The 16,371-nt window shown below is 40.6% G+C and overlaps 1 protein-coding gene across 7 annotated transcripts in view; it reads left to right on the top strand.

Annotated features, from left to right (window-relative positions):
* TBC1D22A (TBC1 domain family member 22A) overlaps nt 1-16,371 on the top strand; it is a 454,341-nt gene that overhangs the window by 226,157 nt on the left and 211,813 nt on the right. The window lies entirely within an intron of this gene.

Raw genomic sequence — 16,371 nt, 5'->3', positions numbered from 1 at the left:
CTGAAGTGTAAACTAAGAAATGGACATATAAAAGATTTGAAACAGTCCATTTTACTGTATATGCCACTTTTACCAAATTCTGTTGTGCTCTAGAAATCCAAAATACCTGAACTCAGTGGAGACTGTATTTACAACTATTATGACTGAAGACAGAATTTACAACAGGAATAAGTGAAAACAGAATTTTGTCTAAACTATTTGCCACCATATTTTCCAACTTTAATTTTAACTGCCTTTTTTTTTTAAACCTGGAACAGTACCATATTGATTCACTGAAAAATACGAAGATGTCAAAACACTAGTAGTGTTCTCAAGTACTCATTCTCAAATTTTGGACATTTACTTTAAAAATAGGTTATGATTCTTTGTCTAGCTTTTTGTGTATGCTTTTTCCAATTTAGGAGGGGACGTGTTAGATTGCAATACATGCAGCATCTTCAAAGTGATCTTTACCTGTCATCTTCTAAGGAAATTGTTCTCTGGCTCCAGGGATTATAATTTTCTATTTAAGAGGATTTGTGATTTTACAATATTTAGAAGATCCACTATTATATTAGCTCAGTAAAGCTGTTAAAATCATATAATTTTAATTTTCCAAGGTATATACAGTTCCCTGATGCTGCACAATAATCAAATGTTAAGTTTTCTAAAGAGAAATAGCAAAGCTTCTGGTGCATAGAACAATATACTTTAATATCTTTTGCCAACAAGTTGATTGGTAATTTTGTTCTGTACAGTCTTTGCTGAACCCTTTTCACTGTTTGTCATTCTTCAATTTATAAAACTTTAGTTTGTTTAAAGGAAGTAATTTTTTTTTATAGTTAGTTGAAATATTAGCTCTTCATTAGCTAGGGAAAAATACTGCAGTGTGTGAAACTGCATATACTGCAAAATCCATATACTGCTAAGGATTTCTTTGCTAGCATTATTACACTATAGGTAGAAACTAGACACTGGCTGGGTAAAAGACTAGAGGTCACAACTTGAATAAAACACAATTTGTTAGATAGCTTTAAACCACTCTCTGCAGTCAGAGTGTCAGACCATATAGGCTAACAGGTACAAGTCTGCTGGGCTCAAGCACAACCCCTTTATTTTGCCTTTTACCTAAGAGGAAGAGTTGGGTTCTCTAAGACCAGCAATGAGATTTCCCTTCCCTGGCCCTTTTAAAAACCCTGTTCCTGGAATTTACAGCAGGAATTATTAGTGAGTACTCTTCTTCGCACAGTTGTGACAGTGATAATCTTCACAAATTTATGCATACCTGAAGACCGTCTGATGGCACCATTTTCTCCTATCCTGAAATAACCTGCAGATCTGTGGTTTCCTCGTTTTCATTTGTGTATATGTGGGGGCAGGGGTGGCAAGTTATGTGGGCTTATGCTGCCAGAATATTCAGGGCCCGGGGGTCCGGCTCCACCAATGTTCGGAGCTGGGTATCTCCCATCAATCCTACCTGCTGCCTCTGGGCGATTTATAATGGCCCAGGGGCCGCTGCTGCCACCACCAGCAGAGCAGTGGGGCTAAGGCGGCTTCCTGCCTGCCCTCACTCCACGCCGCTCCTGGAAGCGTCCAGCATGTCCCTGCGGCCCGGGGTGGATACGGGAGAGGGTGTCTCCAAGCACTGACTGCGCAGCTCCCATTGGCCTGTAAGTGCAGCCAATGGGAGCTGCGGGGACGGTGCCTGTGGGCAGCGGTACACAGAGACCCCCTGCCCCGCCGCCTAGGAGCTGCTGCCAGAGGGGTGTGTGGATTGCTTTCGGGAGCCGCCAGAGGTAAGCGTCACACCCCTCAACCTCTCCTGCACCCCAACCCCCAGCCCAGAGCCTGCATCCCACACCCCCTTTTGCACCTCACTCCCCCACCCAAGCCCAAACCTCACACCCAAACTCTCTCCCAGAGCCTGACCCTTCCCTCCTCCCACACCCCAACCCCCTGCCCCAGTTCAGAGCCCACACCCAAACTCCCTCCCAGAGCCGCACCCCATCCTGCACCCCAAACTCCTGCATTCCTTCTGCTCCCAAACTCCCTCCTAGAGCCTTAGGCAGGCGTGGGGGGGGGGGAGGGATTGGACCCGTTCTGGGCACCACCGAAAATTATACAAACCTGCCGCCCTTGCGTTGAGGGAGTGAGGGAAGAGATGGGTTCCCTCTATAGAGGAAACTGAACTCCTTTACACTGTGTTTCCTGGAGGAGGGGGTGCAGGAGGTTAAGTGATATCCACTTTAATAACCCCTGAATTGGTGGTTTTCAGATTGCTACATAGTTCCTTTCCTGCTAGACCAGGAGGAACCAAAATTCCTATTGAATTCTATGGTCTCTGCCCCATATTTTCCATTGTGCTGGTGTTTTTTTGTTTGTTTTTTAAAAGCATAGTTTCAACCACTTGTCATAAGGGCTGAATGGAAGTAGAAAAAATGGTATACCTTATATTGTGATTTGGGGGGTGGACAGTAGTTTCCTCTTTTGACTACATCTTCTCCCCCACTCCTTGCCCCTCTTTCTCATATTGCCCAAGGCTCCCCGTCCCCCTTTTCCCAGGAGGACTTCTCTCTTCTTGTCTGTCTCCCTATCCATGAAGCAAGAAATTGTCTCAGATGAGTGAAGCAGCAGATACGGTGAGACAGCAGGGAAACTGGAAACTGTGGTGTCTCAGCTACAGCGCAACAACAGAAATCTCTAGCGTGGTATGTAGGCAGCTACACCATCACTTTGGGCGTAGGATATGGGGACATTCTGACCCTCATAATCAGAATAAGACTCTTGCCAAATATGTGGCTGTTTTGCTTCTGTTCAACGGGGGTGGTGAATCTCACCTCAAACCATACTGGAAATTAGACACCCCTCATTTTTATTTAACCATCTATCAAGGATTACCTGGTAATGTAAGAGAGGCTTAAATGTGAGATTAAAGATCAAATTGCAATTAACGTACATTGCACAGCTGCAAATATTCACACGATACCGAGACTCAAATACAAGCTGGGGATAGCTCTGCTGCTAACCAACACCCCCCCACCCTCCACAAATGGTTACGAGCTAGCCAGTAGGAATCCTTGGATAAAGTTCACAACAGTTTAGCATGTGGCTGGAATGAGAAGCCCAATTTATACTCCATGCTTTCTCTTGTGGCTTCCAGAAATATAGGATGACCCTGTCCCCATGAGGAATTCTCAGAGCTGGAGCAGAGAAGATCAGAGAGGTGGCTCTCCAATTGTCTTTCTACTTGCCACAACCAGGTCCATTTATTAATTGCTAGATCTTTGCTTAGTTACATTTTAGAATACCTTTGCTAATTAACTTCAGAAAAATAAAAGTGTTTATAGTGCAAATTATTTATAAAAGCAGGGACAGAAATAGTTAATTAAAATGTAGGTATCTTCTCTAATTTAAACTACTACTTTGCCTATTTTACAGAATATTGGGGTCTGGGATTAAGGTTAAATATTTTAACAGTATGGTAATTAGCAGGTGGAACAATTTACTAGGGTGATTGTATTGTTTCCTTCACTTGAATTCTTTAAATGAAGATTGGATGTCTTTCCAGGAGATGTGCTGTGTCTCAACCAGATGTTATAGATCTCATGCAGGAAATACTATGTGAAATTCTGTGGTCTGTCTCATACAAGAGGTCAGAATAGATGATCGTAATGGTCCCTTCTGACCTTAAATCCATGAAACTATAAATATTGAATTAAGGATAGAAAAGTCTTCAGAAAAATCATGAAACTTACATCAGTATAATCCTCATTTTCATTCATTTGGGAATAATATATTTTTATCTGTTACTGTTTGAAAGATTGATTTTTTAAATTTTTTTTTTGAAGTTGGACTGTAGTACAGAATCGAAATAGATTTGGAAATAGTCATGTTCTCCTAGTTCATCTTCAAAGTATACCTTGGATAGAAAAATATTTTTTTAAGTAATCTGCATGTTAATTTATTTTTAAATTCTTTAATTGACACAGAGTGAAGTCCACATTTTATTTCTTTAGCTATGTCATGATAATTATCAATTCTGAATTTTAAAAAAATCATTTTATTGTTAGTAGCTATTTTGGGCTGATTTTAGTTTTTAATATCTTTAGCTATTCTGAGGACACTGCAAAAAATTTTGAGGCTGATTGCTACTTTTTATTGTAACAGAATGAAATTTATCAGAATAATAAAATATATAATTAGTTACACCTGTTTATCACCCCCTATCTGAATTCCACATAGACAGTGTAAATTGACTGTTGAAATCCCTCTCCAGATGTTAATAGTGGTAATTAACTCATTTGACTTGGAATCCTTGTGGCACCTTAGAGTATAACATATTTATTGGGCATAAGCTTTCCTGGGCTATAACTCACTTAATCGGATGTATGGAGTGAAAAACACAGTAAGCAGGTATAAATATACAGCACATGAAAAGATGGGAGTTGCCTTACCAAGTGGGGTGTCAGTGCTAACGAGGCCAATTCAATTAGGGTGGATGTGCCCCATTCCCAACGGTTGACAAGAAGGGGGTGAATATCAACAGAGGGAATTAGCTTCTTTAGCACTACAAAAAGTAATTTTCCCTCTGTTGATATTCGCCCCTTCTTGTATTTTTCACTCCATGTATCCGATTAAGTGGGTTATAGCCCATGAAAGCTTATGCCCAAATAAATATGTTAGTCTCTAAGGTGCCACAAGGACTCCTCATTGTTTTTACTGATACCGACTAATATGGCTTTCCCTCTGAAACCTGTCATTTCACTTGGGTTCCCTTATGAAATCTGTAGGGAATCAATATGCAGTATTACCAAACAGATAAACAAATGATGACTTTTAGCACTCTTATAGGCACAATACGTGGCAAGGATGATACTACATGCGACATTTCCAAAATTTTTAACAAAATTAAATTAGAATGTCTCATAACTGGAGGTTAATGTGGAATCTTAGGTATTGTCTACGGGGAGGCTTAGTTTTCACTGATTTGACACATTTGGTACATTATACATATGCTGTACTAATAGAGTGCCCACGGGACAGCTGTGCCATCTTTCAATTCACAACATTGTGGGTCCATTATGGGAGCTTGCTGTATACTAAGCAAGTGGCATTCTGGGAGCATATCCCATGGTCCTGTACTTAGCTTGTGGGCAGTGTGCATTCTGGGATTTTTTCTCACTGTGCGTTCTGAGATGCATAGTGGAAGCTAATGGAATTCTGGGACTTAGGGTCAAATTCAAAAAATCCCATGATTCTGCTCTCTGTTCCATACCGCTTCTCTTTATGCGTGGGTTAGTGCAATTTTTGAATTGCTGTCAGCCAACTTGGTCTCATCAATGCTCAATACCGCTATGCTGGCAGCCATGACTATGCAGGATCTGATTGGTCTCGAATGGTCAGCAGTTGCAAGAGAAATTCAGGATAGCAAGGGCAACCTTTTTAGATCTCTGTCCCCAGAGCTGCAGCTGCAGCGGTGCCCCATACCAGTTCAGAAGTGGGTCACCTTTGCCATCTGGAAGCTGGCCAACACCAAATGTTATCTATCCATAGAAAACCAATTAGACATATGGACATCAGTGGTTGGGGCCATTGTCATGCAGGTATGTGAGTAAAGGAGATTTTGCCCCCAGGATCACTATTGATGTTAATGGTGGGCAGGTCGCTCCAGTTCACCTGGGTCTCCCAGAATATCTTCTGCTTTCCGGGTGTTGCGTGAAAAATGAAATCCACTTCAATTCACTCTTAAACAGTTTCTTTTAGCCTTTATTTTGTACATTTTTAAGACAATTCTGTTACCACCTAAGAATACATACATGCAAAAAGAGATAAGGCAAGAGATAACTTGATCAAGTTACCTCTTCTGGGGACAGGGCAACTCGTTTTAAATCTTTATTTGTGCTATGTTCTTCCCCTGTGTCTTCTCCACTGTCCTTTTGTCAATCACCTGTCTTTTATCCCTTGTTCCATAACTTTGCCCAGATTCAGTTTACCCAGATTCTTTGTCTGTGTACCTGTTTATTCTAACCCCCTAATTAAAGCATTCTCATTTATAAATACTAACAATTAACCTAAATTAGTACATTTTTACTTGTCCTGCTAAAACTTACTTTTATCTGTCTACTTCTATCATCCATTCTTTGCTGTCAATTCTGCTGGTTTCATCTAGTCATGTTTATCTTGTCTGTTTTTGTGGCATTGGATTTTTACTTGGTAGTTTGTTTTGTTAGGAGGTGGAGTGGAAGTCATTTGACATTAACTATTACCTTATGGCACTCTGCTTCACCTTGCTAGTTATACCAGGTTTCCTGGTTTATGTGATCCTGAAGCTGTTTCAACTCAGTTCTGAAATGCTGCATTAGAGGAGAGAGAGAAAAGCAAAAAAAAATCCTTTGTAGTTTCTTATGGTACTATATATAATATTCACATCTTTAATAATATTTAGTGTAGGAGTACTCGTGGCACCTTAGAGATTAACAAATTTATTAGAGCATAAGCTTTCGTGGGCTACAGCCCACTTCATCGGATGCATAGAGTGGAACATATAGTAAGATATATATATATATAGAGCGAGAGAGAGAGACACACACACACACAAATAAGTTGGAACTTGTATGGAAGTTGGAACTTAACATACAAGTTCCAACTTATCTGTGTGTGTGTGTGTCTCTCTCTCTCTATCTATCTATCTATCTATCTATCTATCTATCTATCTATCTATCTATCTATCTATCTATCTTACTATATGTTCTACTCTATGCATCCAATGAAGTGGGCTGTAGCCCACAAAAGCTTATGCTCTGATAAATTTGTTAGTCTCTAAGGTGCCACAAGTACTCCTTGTTCTTTTTGCGGATACAGACTAACACGACTGATACTCTGAAACCAGTATTTAGTGTATATATTTGACTAACACGTTGATTACACAGTTTTCTAGCACTGGCTAATAGTCATTTACAGACAACTTGGACAGAAGGAAGGAACTGTTATCTACTATTATCTCAGTAGCTGCAGAATGAAAGTGAAGTGTGCATTTTGGCTGCCTGCAAGGATGGTGACACTATTTATGAGCTAGGTTGAAAGCTGCAAAAAAAAATCTTGCCTATGATTATAGCTGCATGTTGTATTTTGCCCAATATTTGTGAGAACAAGGGAGAAAGCCTTAATGATGGGTGGGAGGCTGAAGTGCAGAGACTTGTTCAGTGTTTTGAGCAACCAGCAAGGGGTCCACTAGACCAGTGCTACTCAAAGTGGTGGTCCGCGGACCAGTGCCGGTCCGCGAGCCATCGGCTGCCGGTCTGCGCTTACGTTAGAAAAAAAATTGCCGGTCCCCCACATCAGATAGTTTGAGAAGCACTGCACTAGACAATTGAAATAGCTAGGACAATACTATTGGGGATGCTTATTGCTCTTACTTTGAGTCTCGGGCTTGAAAATGTGTAGCTATACACCCAGCTCTTATCCCTTGGTGGCGGGGGTTGGGAAATGGATTGTGAGCACTGCAGTCTCTTATGGGTGCTAGAAGTGCACACTGTGACAGTCCTTATTTTCATCTTGTGTCTAGCCTTTATACTTTTGTAAAAACCTATGACTTATGCAAAGTTTGTTTTTTCTGTGTCCCCTGCAGAACTGACACTTTTTGAATGAATTTTATCTGCTTTAATTATTAAGCACAATTTAGTAGATAAAAACCAAAAATAAACCTTTAATTAAAGCAGCAGTGAAACAAATCTTTTAAATGATGAAGTCTGGTGGAGGGGAGAACACAGCAGTGGGAAGCGGCTCTCCAATTCACAGATGTCCTGCTTCTGCTTGTTGTTCTGCGTTCCAGCATTGAGTGTCGGAGCTCAAGGTTATCAATTGAATTGGCACAAACGAGTTGGGTTGTAGTTGTGTAATTGTTGTAATTGTGTGATGGTGTAATTATTCTCACTGTTGTGAACTTGGTCCAGGAAGGGGAATGGCATCTGGGAAAACAACTGCAGTGGTACAGAGGGGAACATATATTGTCGAGGGCCTGCAGAACATAGCTGGGTCCTGGTGGAGGGCACTGGGTTGCCTGTGTGCCCACTAGTAGCATGTGCTGCAACAGAACATTCTGCCTCTGTATTGCTTCCAGAAGTTGTCTTTGCATCTCCCCATCTTTCTCTACAGTGTCTTTTACCATGGCAATACTATCTCGGGCCACTGCAGCGCTCTCTCTTGATAACTCCCTGTCTTTTTCCATCTCCTACCTCAAATACAGCCTTCAGCTCTCTGTTTTCAAAATTTTGGGGAGTCTGTAAAGAGGTTTGTGAACATTTCATCCTGAGTTTTCTGTTTCTTCACCCTCAGGTTAGCCAGTCTCTCAGCCATTGATAGAGTCCTGACTTTGAAGGTGTGGGTGCTGCAGGTGTTGTGTCTGGGGAATTAGGAAAACAAAATAAGTGATTATTGTTCATATTCCAGAGGGGCTAGGTAGTTGGGCGGTGGAGGGGGGGGGGCGCGGGTAAACATGAATTTCTGATTACCTCTCCTTGAGGTTCTTCCTGGTCTCAGAGATGGTAAATAGTGTGTGCACGAGGATGGCTAGATTGGGATTTTTAGGTGTGCAGTATATGCCGTTTGGGTTCACAGTTGTGCCTTGGAAGCTAAGGGGGTTAGGAAATCTGTTCCTGGTTTGACCTTGCAGTTTAGGCTCTGGGAGATGAACTGGATAATAATCCCCTCCTGATTCTTGATGATGAGATGGGTGACTGGAAGGCAGAAAATGGCCTTACTCAAAAAGGTGAAGGGCAGACCAGTGAGATATATTGTGAAGTTACTGACCAGGATGGTCCACTCTCCCACCTCCAAAGTATTGAAGGAGTAGAAGCTATTGGGAGCTGTGCTGGGAGCAGTGACGATGCAGTTACATTGTAGACAAAAATAGAGTAATTTCTCAGCCTTAGGGTTTGTCTACATTTGAAATGCTAGAGCGACACAGCTGCACCACAGTAGCACTTCAGTGTAGACACTACCTACACCAACAAGAGGGGTTCTCCCATCGAGATAGATAATCCACCTTTCCTAGATTGACAGACTAATTTGACCTTTGACCTAGTGCTGTCTACGCTGGGGGTTAGATCAGCTTAGCTATGCCACTGAGGGGTTTGCATTTTTCACATCCCTGAGCTACTTAGTTAAGCCGTCTTAATATTCTAGTGTAGATTGTTAGGGGGCTTATTCCTTCACCCACTTACTTCCCTGGTCCTTCTCGCATGAACAAAGAGCAACAATACCTGAAGTCCAAACAATTCGATGTTTTTGGGGTGAACTTCCAGCAACCATGATTCCAGTTTCCTTCCTTAGTGTTCCCCTTCCCAGCTCTGACACCACAGAGCCTTACACCTGTGTCCCTGTTCCCATTCCTGCCCTTAGCCAAACATGATTCCAATTTCCCCACCCCCATTTCCTGTTCCCATTTCCCCCACCCACCCACTTCCTGATTGACTGCAGACTATATAGTAAAACTTGAGTTCTGCTTAGCTATACCTTAACGAATCATTTTCCTGAAATTTAACTAACCAATCCTAACATATTGTAACATGATTATTTAACCAATTATATCCCACCACTTTAATTAGTTTACACCCAGCAAAATTAATTATACAGCAGACAAAAACAATCACAGAACCAGACAGAGATTATACAGACAAACAATAGGGAAATGGGGACTACAGTGATAGAACAAACAGAGAAATGAGGATTTCACATCCCAGCTATTGATAAGTGAGTTCTTGCCATACAGGATGCTATCAAACTAAGTTTTCTTTTACATCTTCTAGGCACTTCCCTTTCTCTGGAGGTAATAGGCATTATCAGGACAGGACTGTATTCCTAATAGCCCAATAGCACCTTATTTCAATGTGACTAGTTTGGAATGTGAGGATGTGACCGTTCGCTTCCCAGCTTATGTCTGCCTCTGCTGCTTAGCCAAAGATCTTAGCCTAAGCACAGGGCCTCAGATTGTCACAGTAAGAGAAGGCCCTTACACCGGCAGACAGTGATTTTTGATTCTTTCATTTATACCTCTATAACTAGCTAAGTGATAAGAATACACCTAAATTCTTAGAGTATAGGCCTTTACAGACAGGCCTGAATATCTATATCCTAACATAGATCAGGCCTTATATTCTGCTTTATTTCCCCTGTAGGCATGCTGAAATTGCAGAGAAAAATAGATCAGGTTCTACACTTTTTGTTTGAACCCTTAACTGCTCCCAGACTTCTTATATGCACGCCTGTGCAAAGCCATTAAGAACGGTACGACTGTTGTCCCTAAGATAAACTTCTTTTTCTGTATGAATGCATGTTACAGGGCATATATACTTCAGGAGGGAGTTGTAGTCTTAGTACCTTTATGGTAATGCAATGCCCATGTCTGCCTCATGTAAACCGAGAATATTAACCACATTTTTTTCCTGTAACCATTGTCTCAAAATACTGCTGAATTTCACAAAACTGAATACTTTCATTTTTTGAATATACTGTGGGAGGCCACCATTTTGAGCAGATGAATGGGTTTGGAAGGGTGGGGTGGTTTATCGGGCAGGACAGATACAGAGAGGGAAAGAAACCTAAGTAGATGGTGATGTGTCCTCTGTGGTAGGGGTCTGTAAACAGTCAATGGTTGGGGTGTTACCATAAGACAAGCAGGTTGCACAGCTGGAGTAGCTACCATTTTGAAAATGTTTATTGGAAGGGCTGTATAAGAGTGTGGGCTGAGGGAGGTGGAGGCTGGAAACTCAGAAGAGTACCTAGCTCACGTCCACCCAAAATGGCTGTGGCTGTGGGGCACCCAGAACAGAAGTTGGTACAGCAATATGGTTAAGCTTGGAAGGACTGTTTTTATCGGTAAATGTAATTAAATGTTGAGGTGACTGATTCGATCACAGCGACCCTCTTGGGACTGTCACCTGATGTGATGAGATTACCTCTGAGCCCGTTTTCTCTGCCAGTTTGGGCCTCCAGATCCCTGCCTTGTTGAGCCAGACATGCTAGTCTGCTCCAGCACAGACCCAGGGTCTGAACCACATGCCCCAAAGCTGCAGACTTAACTGAAAACAGCTTAAGAAGTGCTCCTGTCTCTAGCACCCAGTGGTTCCCAATGGGATCCAGACCCCAAATAAATCTGTTTTACTCTGTATAAAGCTTATACAGGGTAAACTGATAAATTGTCCATCCTCTATAACAGTGATAGAGACAAGTGCACAGCTGTTTGCTTCCCCAGGTATTAGTCACTAACTTTGGGTTCAGTAATAAGCAAAAGTGATTTTATTAAATATAAAAAGTAGGATTTAAGTGGTTCCAAGTAATAAGACAGAACAAAGTAAGTTACCAAGCAAAATAAAACAAAAATGTGCAAGTCTAAGCCTAATACAGTAGGAAACTGAATGCAGGTAAATTTGTGCCATTTCCAGCACAAATCCAGGTTTTCTCACCCTCCCCCCCTCCCCAAACTCACTCTCCTGCTGGTAATAGCCCATCCAAAGTGACCACTCTCTTCACAATGTGTGGGGTGGGGGCGGAGGGTGAGAAAACCTGGATTTGTGCTGGAAATGGCCCAACTTGATGATCACTTTAGATAAGCTATTACCAGCAGGACAGTGGAGTGGGAGGAGGTATTGTTTCATGGTCTCTGTGTGTATATAATGTCTTCTGCAGTTTCCACGGTATGCATCCGATGAAGTGAGCTGTAGCTCACGAAAGCTCATGCTCAAATAAATTGGTTAGTCTCTAAGGTGCCACAAGTACTCCTTTTTCTTTTTGTCACAGACTAGACTCCTTCCTAATCTGGGTCCAGCAATCACTCTCACCCCCATAGTTACTGTCCTTTGTTCCAGTTTCTTTCAGGCATCTCTTCGGGGTGGAGAGGCCATCTCTTAAGCCAGCTGAAGACAAAATGGAGAGACTTCCAGGGCCTTTTATATTTTCTCTCTTGTGGGTGGAAACCCCTTTGTTCTTCTGTGCAAAGTCACAGCAACAAGATGGAGTTTGTAGCCACCTGGGCAAGTCGCATGTCTACGCATGATTCAGTTCTTTGCAGGCCGACGCCATTGTTTACACGTTAGTTTGAACGTTCCCTGGAAAGCTCAGATGTGGATTGGCATCTCCCATAGTCCATTGTTAAGTGTTTCTTGACTGGGCACTTACCGAGAATAGTCCTTTCTCAAGCAGTTGACCAAATGCTTCACTGCATTTAGAATCAAACACATTGCGATACAAGTACATAGCCAATATTCATAACCTCAAATACAAAAACGCTACACATGTACAGACAGCATAATCATAACCAGCAAACTACAACCTTTCCATAGACACCTCACTTGACCTCCTTTGTACAAGACCTGGAACAACCATAGGACCCTGATTGCATCAGGGATCTATACGGTCACAGTTCATGTCAATAACGTCACAGTTGATTTCACCAAATCAACAAAAAATACTTCCATCAATGATGATAAAAATGTGCTGATAGGCAAAGTAAGAAAAATGCTGCTTCAGAACTTAATAGAGTTTGATGTAAGCCTAAAATGTCGACATATGATGTTGACAGTTTGTTTTAATGGTTATAAAGCTTTCACTGTTTTGAATCTCAAATTCTGTCATTAAATAATTGTTTGATACACCCCATAATTTTGCGCAACTATGAAAATTTAACTAGACAAAAATAGAAAAAAATGCTTAAAAATAAACTTTGGTGTTATCCATTGAAATTATACAAAAAGTTGAATTCTGCCAAGTCTTAGCATAAAGCTGAATAGTTTACTAATTGTATAATAATAAATTGTAAAGGTTGATATTTACATGCCAAGGTTCCCTCCATAGGATGTGCCTCCTCAGTCCCGGGCTGGGTTTCTGTCTAGGAATTGAGCTAGCTTCCTCCCTGGCTGCCCATAGGATCCTAAATCCTGAAGAGATGCTGGCTTTCTGAAGAGAGACTCTTCACTGCCCTCCTTGTGTTCCTCCTCTGATGATTCTAACTGCTTGTCCTCAGGGTTGCGACAGAGTCCACAAAGTCTTTTGGTTCAGTTGTGGTGTAATTTCTCAAGATCCTATCTGGCTCCTCAAAAAATGGATAGGTTCCAGGCATCCCTGGTTTTGATGTAAGTTCTCTTGAGCTGTTTGCCCTTTATCGGGCTCTAGTCAACATCCCAGTTGTGACCACTCACAAATGTGTGACAAGCAATGTTCAGATATTTTTATTTTATTGGGTTGGCTCCAAAAGCTTGCTGTACTGACACTTCTTTCCAGATGGTGAGGAGATCTAGGGTCTCAGCACAGGTCCAAGCGGCTGCTTGAGGCATGTTGTGAAGGCTGCTGGAGTAATATTGCTGTATTACGAATATATTGGAATCCAGGAGCACATAGGCCAATCCTGGCACCATGCCACCTTTTAAACAGGGGAGGGATCATCTGGTCAGCTTGACCCCAGAGCAGTAGAGGGCACACAGTTGAACAGACAGGTTGGTCATGGACACCTGCAAATCAGTGTGGAATAGCAGTTGAAGTTGAAGCAATATTGTGTGTACTCGAAGAGTAGACCACACTAACTCAGTCTTCATTGAACTTAGTACACTTTGAAAAAGGACTCCAGAGTTCATATTATGTGCAGAGTAGTGTGCTGTAAATAATTGCTTTTGTGTACTTCAGCTTCTTCAGACCAGACTAACTCGTTCGGCTAGACTAAACACCCTGTGTAGATAAACCCTTAAATCTAGTGTTTGTTCTGAGCAATCACTTGATTTTAGTCCTTAAAATAGAGCTTAATTAAGTCGGACTTTGTGATTAGGACTTGTGCTAGTCAGCTGCACAAGTCCGCAAGAGGGTTGATGTCAGAATTCTAGAAACTAAATATAATAAAGGTTTGAGCCTGCTTGTCTATGTATGGTTTTCTATTAGAAGCAGTATTACGTATTGAATAATGTAAAATTATTCATATTTCAGGAACACTGAAAAGGTTCCACATGAGGCAGATATGGTTTCAATTTAGTGGTTTCCAATATTTTAAATTTTATCATCAATGCATACAAAATACCATGCTTTTTAAAAAGCACATAAATAATGTTAAAAACACCAATAGTATATTTTGTGTCAAATAATATTCTTTGCTGGTTCTGTGACATAGTTGATACATATAATTGTATTTTGTGTGGTAGTCTATTTATTGTGCATTATTCTTTTTCAACCTAGTAGATGGAGTATGCTTGTGTGTGGAGTGTAGTTAGGAGATTAGAGCAGTGGTTCTCAAACTTTTGTACTGGTGACCGCTTTCACATAGCAAGCCCCCGAGTACGACCCCCTATATAAATTAAAAACATATATTTTAAATATATTTAACACTATTATAAATGCTGGAGAGAATGCGGGGTTTGGGGTGGAGGCTGACATTTCGCGACCCCCCACATAATATCCTTGTGATCCCCTGAGGAGTCCCGACCCCCAGTTTGAGAACCGCTGAATTAGAGAGTGCTAGTAATTGCAGCTACCTAGTCTAAATACTGGGTTTTCTTATGGATAGAGTTGGTTTTCACAGTTGATAGTTATTTGATGTTTTGTTTAAGATCTACATTTAAAATCTAAATATTGGTTTGAAATAAATAATATAACATTGATATATCCACATATGAATAAGACTTACCCTAGAACTATGTAAAAGTGAGCTTTGCTCCAAAGAAATGTATAAACCAAAAAAAGTTGTAATGCTTTGATATTCATTAAGAGGTATTTTGTAAAGTGATACACCAATGAATATGTGAATGTTTACGTGCTAATGAGTAGTGTTATACACAAGAGTTGGTATTTGGCCAGATTATGGACCCCGGTTAGCTTAACACTGGCCATTGTTACTGGTTGCCATCAGTGCGGGTGCTTCATTTTTAGTTTTTGTTTCTTTGTTTTGTTTATAAAATGCCATAAATGAGTGAGAAATATAACTTTAGACTTCTTTTTGAATTTGATATTAGTTATGCATAACTGAAATTGCACATGCAACAGAGAACAAATTAAAATTGTCAGGTGATTTTAGGTTGTGTTAAAAAAATGGATTCACAAAAGCAAAAAAAAAAGATTCATTTTTAAACAAGGAGTTAGACATGCTTAAAATACTGTATACCCAGGCATCTTTAATTTTTGGAAGCACTAGCCCACAAGTTAAAGTCCAAAGAGCAACTGATTATAATATGAGGCAAAATTTTAGTAAAAATGACCACGTTTATAATGAATAGTGTTTATTCAAATACGAATACTGTCTGAATTCCATAGCATCTTTTGCAATTTTTTTTCTTCAGTCTGGGAAGTACTAAGCTAACTGTGCCTGGTGGCACAGAGTATTTGCTTTTCTTTTTAAAAAAGTTGATTTCTTTCCTGCCGAGAGAGAAACTGGCTGCAGTGGGAATGTAAAATTCTTGTTGTCACTCAGAAACTGGCTTCCTTATAAGGAGGAAAAGACAGTGTGGATGCTGGCTAATGAATCCACTCAGATTCTGAATCTTATTTGTTGGACTGAGCTTGGAGCAAAAAGCCTCATCATTTATCATATATTTTTGGATAACTCTGCTGGCCACTAGAATGTGGGAGAAATAGCAATAATTGCATCTTCTCTTTAGCCTGCAGTCAACCACAGTGTTTGAACAGAGGGCCTGGGAATGGTGGAGATGAGGATAGTAAGCATTTGTGCACATTTGTCAATCTTTTATTTAAAATGGGGATTTTTTTTTTTCTGTATCAATGGAACCTATTCCCCATAGGATTCAAGAGTTACTCTTCTGGAGAAGTGGCCAAGAAAATGTCTATATTCGTGAAATAGATTATTTAGCTAGCTACTGTGCAATTAGTCCATTCTTTTATCAATCAATTTTAACTTGATATTAGTCCTTCCTTCAACAGGACATTCAAATGTTGAGGTCTGGCCTGGCCTGGCCTGGCCTGGCCTGTATTCACTGTTGAAGTGGCTAGTTAACTTTTTTCCAGTTGGTATCTCTTTCGTTACTGAGCTATATTGCCTATTTGAAAGTTTGATTTCTAGCTATATTCCATTGGGTAAGAGTACTTCATACATTGTAAAAATTTCTGGTTTTCTTCCCTATTTTCAAATCCTTCACATGTTTCATTTACCCCATTGGTGAAGAATATGGATTTCATTCACAAGCAGAATTACTTTCCACCACTTTATCCATATAAATTACTCTCAGTAAGATGTGGTCTTTTATAGTCTGTAGCACAAGTCCTAGCAGATCCGATCCATGTATATCTATTTGAAAGCATGAGTGCTGTGGCCTCTCACATATATTTTTAAACACCCAAAATGTGGTAGGTGCTAACATGTTATATAGGTTTAAATTTAATATTTAAGGAAAAATAAGAAAGCAT

Source organism: Caretta caretta, chromosome 1, assembly GCF_965140235.1.
Source record: "Caretta caretta isolate rCarCar2 chromosome 1, rCarCar1.hap1, whole genome shotgun sequence".
Lineage (NCBI taxonomy): Eukaryota > Metazoa > Chordata > Testudines > Cheloniidae > Caretta > Caretta caretta.
The sequence above is the reverse complement of the archived record's forward strand: the minus strand, read 5'-3'. Positions and strand labels throughout refer to the sequence as shown.